The sequence below is a fragment of the Triticum aestivum genome, chromosome 5D (assembly GCF_018294505.1).
Source record: "Triticum aestivum cultivar Chinese Spring chromosome 5D, IWGSC CS RefSeq v2.1, whole genome shotgun sequence".
NCBI lineage: Eukaryota > Viridiplantae > Streptophyta > Magnoliopsida > Poales > Poaceae > Triticum > Triticum aestivum.
The window spans coordinates 95,348,200-95,357,596 of NC_057808.1; the positions used below are offsets into that span (position 1 = coordinate 95,348,200).

At 40.0% G+C, this 9,397-nt stretch overlaps 1 long non-coding RNA gene across 1 annotated transcript; it reads right to left on the reverse strand.

Annotated features, from left to right (window-relative positions):
- Positions 1-4,592: 4,592 nt before the first annotated feature.
- Positions 4,593-8,630, reverse strand: LOC123124425 (uncharacterized). Its single transcript, XR_006461076.1, has 3 exons — positions 8,406-8,630; positions 5,734-5,819; positions 4,593-4,795 (listed from the first exon to the last, which is right to left on the reverse strand). It is a non-coding gene; the product is annotated as an uncharacterized lncRNA (long non-coding RNA).
- Positions 8,631-9,397: the final 767 nt, after the last annotated feature.

Sequence of the window (9,397 nt, forward strand, 5' to 3'; positions counted from 1 at the left end):
AACATTTGCATTTTGGTATGTTATGATATAGCTATGCATACTTACATGTCATCTTGCGTTCGAGTGCCATTTGAATTTGGGTTCCCATTTGAAGTTCTTTTGAAGTTTAATTTGAATCCCTTTTCTTCTCTGAGTTAAGACTTCTCCATGTTCTCTCATAATTACAAAATATATGAGTGAAGGAACATGACCCTTGAAAACCAGAGACAAATTTGGAAAAACATTTGAGAAAAAAAACAAAAAAATATTTGGAAAACATTTAAAAATCAAATTCCTCTTCTTTTTGGAATTAAAAAAATTAGAGTATTTAATTTTGCTATGAAAAATAGTTCATATTTTTTATGTTTTATTTCAAGATTTTTGATATAAATTTTGCATCCTACAAAGTTCATTTTCTTTTTCTTTCTTTTCCATTGATGTTTAAAAAAACGCAAATAGCCCACGGGAGGCCCAGCCTACCTCATGAGGTCGTCCTCAACCTCATGACTGGGCATTCCAGATCGCCACCACACGCCATGGTTGCGCGATCCCCGCGCCCCGGAGCCCCCTTTCCTTCCTCCCCTCACCGTAGGAAGCTTCCTCCATGCCCCGCACCTTCCTTCCCCACCTCCCCGCACCTGTATGACCATCAAGGCCGAGATCTTCGCCCGCCGGAAATCCAGTAATAGCCGGATTTTTCTCGGCTTGCCGCCGCGCCCTCGGCCCTCCCCGCCCCTATATAAAGCCACCCAAGGTACCTCTCATTCCCCTCAACTGATTTCCCCCTGGGTAGCCCCCCTTCCCCCACTTCACAGTCTACAAGAACTCGCCAGAGTTCGCAAACTCCGGCGGCTTCTCCACCGCCGCCCGAGGCTCGATTGGCCCTGCCTCGGCCTCTCCTGAAGTTGTTGCGATGCCCTCTTCCCTGTCCCATGCTCGCCTTCCTCCCACAGTCACTGCATCATCGGATCCGAGTTCGTTTCCGTCATCTTCCCAAACTCCGGCGACTAACCCTCGTGGGCTCCATTAAAATCCCGTAGTTCAATTTTCAGAAAATAGCCAATCTTAAAAAAAAAGTGTACCTCCTAATCTACTGATCCAAATGGAGTGATTCCAATTGCTATGGTTACATAAAATTGTGTAGTTTCTGTTGGATCCAAAAGTTCTATGTGTGAACCTTTTAAATACATATTTGAACAGATTTATTTCAAACACCAATTTGGACATAACTTTTATTTAAAGATAAGTTTTCAATTGATTCTTTTTGTCATTGTTTCCTATATGTTTTGTTTATCCAGAGAGTAATAAAAATAATTTTTCAAGACTATTTTAGATCTGTTTTGATCAGTTTCAAATCTGAACCTATTAGGCTTGTATTAATGAAAAGAAAATTATTTTCTTTTACTTTTAAGTAATTCTTTTTGCCACTTTAATTTAATTACACTAAAGTTTCTGTTAGTTAACAGTAATAAAAATTTATTATTAATTAAAATTATTTTTGTTCAATTCTAAGTTGATTCTTGTTTAGGCCATAACTTTGGATCTACAAAAACTTTTCAATTGATTTTTTTTGCTAATTGAAGTTTTAATAAAATACTTTTTGTTAATATAATAATATTAAGTTTTACCTTCTGTTAAACTTTTATTTTAATCAGAACTATTTCTATTTTTGTTTGATTAGAACTTAAGTTTTCCCTAAGTTTTATAAGATTTCTTTTAACTTTTCTTTGGTTTTTCTTTAATGTTTTCCTGTTAGTTTTACTTGTTGAATTCCTTTGTGTATGTCATTGTTTGCTTCGTTACATTATCAGGAGTGCGAAGCTTGCTACTATCGGTCGTTAGAGTTTGAAGGGCATCACCAAGGCAAGTCACATTTGATCATATTTTTGGCAATACCCATGATTTTATTGCATTAGATGCAAACTTTCCAACATGTCATCAAGTAGGTAATATTGAACTTGTCCTTGAGTGGTATCATGAAGTAGGAAACCCCACACCCCTGTTACCAATGCCCAGGAAACAATGAACTTATTAAGTTGCTACGCTCTAGTAAACGGGGATTGGTTGAGTGATACATGGAGTTGTGAGTGTGATATAAAATTTTGATCAAGACTAAAACCTCAAGATTTCAAGACTTCAAGACCAAGAATTCAATATACCTCTAGGTCGAATGGTTGAAGGGCACCCTGGAGTACGAGTGGATTCCCAGTGAGCTGGAGTAGGCCAATTATCATGAGGACTTGTCGGTTTTCTCTGTATGCAAAAACTTAAACTTAGAGCCACCACAGCCACATTGCATATAGTGATAGTATTTTTATCTGTTTTCTCTATGATTTTGCCAGCATATTCAAAATGTTGACCTACACGACTGCAACTTATCATATTGCAAAGATATTTTCCAACGAGGAGTAAGGTCTACGTTCTATGCTCGGTGTTGCCCTTGGAGTCGGATGGACTCATCTACCTTTGTCGCTTCCACAGTAGTTATATCTCATGAGTTAGCCTTTAGCCAATTTATTATTATTGTAATAAAGACTCGATATGAAATTTTAGATGTAATAAAGCATGTGATTGAACTTTGATATATACACTGATGTACTGTGTGTGCTAGCACGATCCAGGGATAGCAAAGATACATAAAGACTTGAACTTTTCGGGTCGGGTCGCTACATAAATGTTATCAGAGCACACGCTGGCCGTACGACGTGACCAATAGGATTGGAAACCATTAGAAAGAAACTATTTTACTATATGCTTTAATTATCGTATTCTCGTCTATTCATTTCTAACTCTTATCCGATCTCAATGTTTTAGATGGCTATCACCTATACCCCAGTCATCATCACGGAGTTTTGCCAGCCGGACGAGACGATGCCCTTCGAAAAGCAGCTGGTACAAGTCGTCAAGGAGCTGAAGATAGCTCTGCCCACCATCACCAAAACCCTCATCAAGATCATTCTGGAAGACCCACGCTGGAAGATTGAAATTCACATTCTTGTAAGGACTTTTGGAAGACCATAGAGCCAATAAACTTCCATTTTATTGCTCCCACCTGGCTCCTCGGTAGGAATGTTTCCGCTCACTGTGCACTTGGACGCATCCGTGAAGAATACAATGAAGAGCTCTTCGCATCAGATCTTACCATGGTCTCCCGCAGAAGGCCAGATGGAGAAATCGTCCGCACAAGGAATGATGAATCCATCATCTCCTACGTCCAAGACCTGGAGGTGCATATCAGGACCCTGGAGCGACAGACGCACCGCAGCACGAAGAAGGTCAAGCAGCTGATGATTCGTGAAGTGGAGCTTGAAGATGAACTGGAGGAAGTCCACTATGATCATGAGGATGAAGTCAGTGCTCTTCAGGAAAAGCTTGAGGAATTGAAGCTTCAGCTTGCCAAAGCAGAGGAGAAGCTGGACCAAGGAGAACACCTCCAAAATGATGATAGTTATGCAGACTACGTGTGCAACGATGACGATTATGAAGAGAGTACAACTAAAGGAGGCGGAGTCATTGACATTTCCTCTGAAGAAGACAACTAGTTTCGACCACCATGTTATCTTAAATTTCTGTTTATCGTCTAGACCGATGTTGAAAATTTAAGATAACATGGTGGTCAAAACTAGCTGTCTTCTTCAGAGGAAATGTCCATGAGTCTGCCTCCTTCAGTTGTACTCTCTTCATAATCGTCATCGTTGCTCACGTAGGCTGCATAACTGTCACCATTGTGGAGGTGTTCTCCCTTGTCAGGCTTCTCTTCTGCTTTGGCATGCTGGAGCTTCAATTCCTCGCCCTTTTCCTGAAGAACACTGACTTCATCCTCATGCTTGTAGCGGGCTTCCTTCAATTCATCTTCAAGCTCGACTTCATGAATAATCATCTGCTTGACTTTCTTCATGCTTCGGTGCATCTGCCACTGCAGGGTCCTGATATGCACCTCCAGGTCTTGGACGTAGGAGATGATGGAGTCATCACTCCTTGTGCGGACGATTTCTCCATCTGGTCTTCTGCGGAGACCATGGTAAGATCTAATGCAAAGAGCTCTTCATTATATTCTTCATGGATGCGTCCAAGTGCACAGTGGGCAGCAACATTCCTGTCGAGGAGCCAAGTGGGAGCAATAAAATGGAAGTCTATTGGCTCTGTGGTCTTCCCAAAATTCCTTCCAGGAATGTGAACTTCAATCTTCCAACGTGGGTCTTCCAGACTGATCTTGATGAGGGTCCCGATGATGGTAGGCAGAGCTATCTTCAGCTCGTTGATGACTTGTACCGGTTGCTCTCTGAAGGGCATCGTCTCGTCGGGCTAGCAAAACTCCGTGATGATGACTAGGGCATAGGTGATAGTCATCTAAAACGTTAAAATCGGAGAAAAGTTAGAAATGAACAAATGGGAATACGAGAATTAAAGCATATAGTAAAATAGTTTTCTTCCTAATGGTTTTTAATCCTAGTGGCCACGTCCTACGATCAGAGTGTGCTCCGATACCATCTCTGTAGCGAACCAACCCAAAAAGGTAAGTCTCTGTGCATCTATGCTATCCCTGGATCGTGTTAGCACACACAATGTCTCTGTGCATCTATGATATCCCTGGATCTTGTTAGCACACACAATACATTAATGTATATATCAAAGTTCAATCACATGCTTTATTACATCAAAAATCTCATATCGAACCTTTATTACAATAATAATAAATTGGCTAAAGGCCAACTCATGAGAGAAAACTACTGCGGAAGCAACGAAGGTAGATGAGTCCATCTGACTCCAAGAGCAACACCGAGAACGTAGACCTTACTCCTGCCGGAAAATACCTCTGCAACATGATAAGTTGCAGCCGCGTACGTCAGCATTTTGAATACGTCGGCAAAGTTACAGAGAAAACAGATAAAAATTGTATCACTATATGTAATGTGGTTGTAGCGGCTCTAAGTTTAAGTTTTTTCATAAAAGCTAATTCTTTCCTACTCAAGAGGAAAATTAATTACCACAAATTAATGTCATTAATGAGATATTTCCGCCAACCAAATTCTCATAACCCAGTTACAATTAAATCCAATTATTTTATAATAAATGTGTCGAGAGTCCCTGATAGTTCCAATTCCAGAGGCTCAAGTTGTCCATAATCGAGAACACGGCTAATTGATTGGTTTAATACTCCACAGAGTTTTGTGCACTTTCCCCACAAGATTTGATCCCTCCTTTTACGTCCTTGCACTGCTGTTGTTTAAGAACAGAAAGATCAAAACATGGTCTTTCGGAGAGTTTCCCTGAGCCACTGACAGTGCCCATCCAATCCTACCATTTGTCTACATCTGGTAGCACTGTCCGGTGAGAGTCACAACTAAGATCAACCAAGTCAGAGCCCATATTGACTTGTAGTTGCAGTATCCATCCGCCTCTTTGAGTCTGGGTGGAACTTTCGTCATCATAACTGGCCTACTCCAGCTCGAAAATCCACTTGTACTCCAGGGTGCCCTTCAACCATTCCACCCAGAGATATATTAAAGTCTTGAAATCTTGAGGTTGTAGTCCTGATCAAAATTTATATCACACTCATAACTCACATATATCACTCAACCAATCCCTGTCTACTAAAGCGTACCAACTTAATAAATTCATCGTTTCCCGGGCATTGGTAACAAGGGTGTGGGGTTTCATACCTCATAATACTACTCAAGAACAAGTTCAATATTATCTACTTAATGCATGATGGAAAGTTTGAATGTAATGCAATAAAATCATGAATATTACCAAACATATGATCAAATGTGACTTGACTTGGTGATGTCCTTCAAACTCTAACGACTGATAGTAGCAAGCTTCGCACTCCGGATAATCTAACGAAGCAAACAATGACATGCATAAGCAATCATACTAACAATGAAAGGAATTCAACGAGTAAAATAACAGGAAAACAATAAAGAAATCCAGAAGAAAAAACAAAGAAAAATTAAAAGAAATTTTACAAAACTTAGGTAAAACTTAAATTCTAATCAAACAAAAACATAAATAGTTTTCTGATTAAAATAAAAGTTTAACGAAAGATAAAACTTAATATTATTAGATTAATAAAATGTATTTTACTACAAATTTAATTAGCAAAAAGAATCAATTGAAAAGCTTTTGTAGATCCAAAGTTATGGCAAACAAGATTCAACTTAGAATTGAACAAAACTAATTTTAATTAATTATAAAAATTTATTACTGTTATCTAACAAAAACTTTAGTGTAATTAAATTAAAGTTTAAAAAAATAACTTGAAAATAAAAGAAAATAATTTTCTTCTCATTAAAACAAGCCTAACAGGTTCAGATTTGAAACTGATCAAAATAGATCTAAAATAGTCTTCAAAAATTATTTTTATTACTCCTCTGGATAAATAAAACATATATAAAATAGTGGCAAAAAGAATCACTTGAAAACCTATTTTTAAATAAAAGTTATGCTCAAATGGGTGTTTGAAACAAATCTGTATTTAAAAGGTTCAAACATAGAACTTTTGGATCCAATAGAAACTACACGATTTTATTACTGTAGCAATTGGAATCACTCCATTTGGATCAGTAGATTAGGAGGTACGATTTTTTAAGATTGGCTATTTTTCTAAAAATTGAATTACGAGATTTTAGTGGAGCTCACCGGGGTTAGTTGCAGGAGTTGGAAGATGGCGGAAACGAAATTGGATCTGATGATGTAGTGATTCCAGGAGGAAGGCGAGCATGGGACGGGGAAGAGGGTGTCGCAGCAACTTCAGGGGAGGCCGAGGCAGGCCAACCGAGCCTTGGCGATGGAGAAGCCGCCAGAGTTTTCGAACTCCGACGAGTTCTTGCAGACCGTAGGGTAGGGGAATGGGGGCTCCCGAGGGGGAAATCGGTCGAGGGGAATGAGTGGGACCTCGGGGGGCTTTATATAGGGGCGGGGAGGGCCGAGGGCGCGACGATAAGCCGAGAAAAATCCGTCCGTTACCAAATTTCCGGCGGGCGAAGATCTCGGCCTTGATGGCCATAAAGGTGCGGGGAGGCGGGGAAGTAAGGTGCGGGGCGTGGAGGAAGCTTCCTACGGCTAGGGGAGGAAGGAAAGGGGGGCCCGTGGCGCGCGGATCACGCAGCCATGGCTTGTGGTGGCGATCTGAAACGCCCAGTTGTGAGGTTGACGACGACCTCGTGAGGGAGGCTAGGCCTCAGGTGGGCTATTTCCGTTTTCTTTAAACAGCGATGGAAAAGAAAGAAACAGAAAATGAAAATGAATTTTGTAGGATACAAAATTTATATCGAAAATCTTGAAATAAAACATAGAAAAATATGAACTATTTTTCATAGAAAAATTAAATACTTTTAAAATATATTTTTTGAAAATTCCAAAAAGAATAGGAATTTGATTTTCAAATTTTTTTGTTTCTATTTTTTTCAAAAAAAAAATCCAAATTTGTCTCTGGTTTTGAAGGGTCATGTTCCTTCACTCATATATTTTGTAATTATCAAAGAACATGGAAAAGTCTTACCTCGGAGAAGAAAAGGGATCAAATGAAAACTTCAAAAGGACTTCAAATGGGAATCCAAATTTAAATGGCACTCAAATGCAAGATGGCATGTAAGTATGCATAGCTATATCATAACATACCAAAATGCAAATTTTGAGATGCTACATTAAGATTAGTGATAACTTTTCAGTGTCAACTCAACAAAAGAGTAAGCCATTTCTACTATGAAACTTGTGAAGACACGACTTCTAACTAAAATAGGGGACACTTTTCTTCGCCATTGCATCATAGTCTATATAGAGAATGTACTAGCAGAAGTTCAATTCTGAAAAGATATCCGAGACTGTTGATCTTCGTAGTCGTAATGCTCCTAGTTCCCCCCTCCCTCCAAAGTTTTGGCTCCATTCTTGACCACATTTGCTCCTAGTTCCCCCCTCCCTCCAAAGTTTTGGCTCCATTCTTGACCACATTCCCAATTGGATTTGTGGTGTTGCGTTGGTTCCTCATTTGAATCGACGACAGTCAGCACATGTTCTAGTAAATTCATACTCTTCCAAGATTAGTTGATAGGGGCCCTCAAATATACAAAAACACCTACACCATCTTGCTTTCCAGGAGGGTGTTGCCAAATTTGAACATCATGATCAACTTGGGCATTAACTTTAGTAGGATTAAGGCTGTCATCTTTGCTAGCTTGCGACATCGTTTATATATTTGTATTAGCATCATGTTCGCACGGCTGATAGCTTGAATCGATTGGCTTGCAAAAATTATGAATTGATCTGGCTCTCTTTCTGTTCATATTACACACACAACCACATGCATGTGAACAAACTGAAATTTCCTAATTAGTTTTGGTTGTTTGTATTTTCTTACAATTCTACATCCATAATTTAGAAGTCACAGATTTAATCTGCATGACTGGTCTTTGGAGTAAACTAACCTTTCTTCCTTGCCTCTTCGCCGCTCATCCTAACCGGCCGGCCACGCGCCCGTGCAGCTGTTGTCTCTGGATCGCCACCCCCTTCTTCCTCGATTCTTGGATCAACTGGAATCGATACAGGCAAGTAGCCAGATAGGGCATGGGCATGTCTGATCGAAAGCGTCGGCGGCGGCAGAACGAAGAAACAGGGGCGATCTGAGTGCCGACTGCGTGCGTGCGTGCGTTTCCAGGGGACAAGTTCCTGGCCCTTTATATTCTTCATCAATGGTGGGCTTTGGCCTGGGAGATTTTGTCCTGCCAGCTCCTTCGACGCCACAGATGAGATGGGCCACTATGCGACAGACTATCGGATAATGGTCAAAAGTGCCCCCCCCCCCCCGGCGCAATTTGGGCTAGCCCATGTGTTCTTTCTCTTTTTTCCTCAATTTGTTTTATATTTTTCTTTTTCTTTTGCTTTTTTAAACTCCATAAAATGTTCAATATTTCAAAAAAACGAGCTTATTAATTTTTATTTCAGAAATGTTCATGAATTTTCAAAAAAAATCGAGTTCCAAAAATGTTAATGCATTTTAAAAATGTTTCAAATTTCAAACTATAATTTTTTTAAAGTTCTATGATTTCAAAAATGCTCCAAATTTTAAAAGTGATCGCAAACTTTAATTTTTTTTCCCAAAATTCAAATATGTTTCAAAACTAAAAAAACTATCAATTTCATCTTTGTGCCTGGCGTGCACAAGACGTTCGAGTTGGTCGCCGTTGTCATGATGTCGAAGTCGTCGTCCTCCTCTGTGTCAACGGTGTTTGCATGGCGTTGTTGGGGTCCACCATGTAGACCAATGTCGGGACCACTGCCAAGCCGGCTGTTAGGAGTGCCTCCGAGCAGCTGCTCAAGCCTTTGTCCTCGTCGGACTCTTCCTCACCCAAGATCTGGTGAAGCGACTCCACCGTTTCGACGAAGTGAGAGGTGGATGGGAAGTTGAAGATTTTCGTCG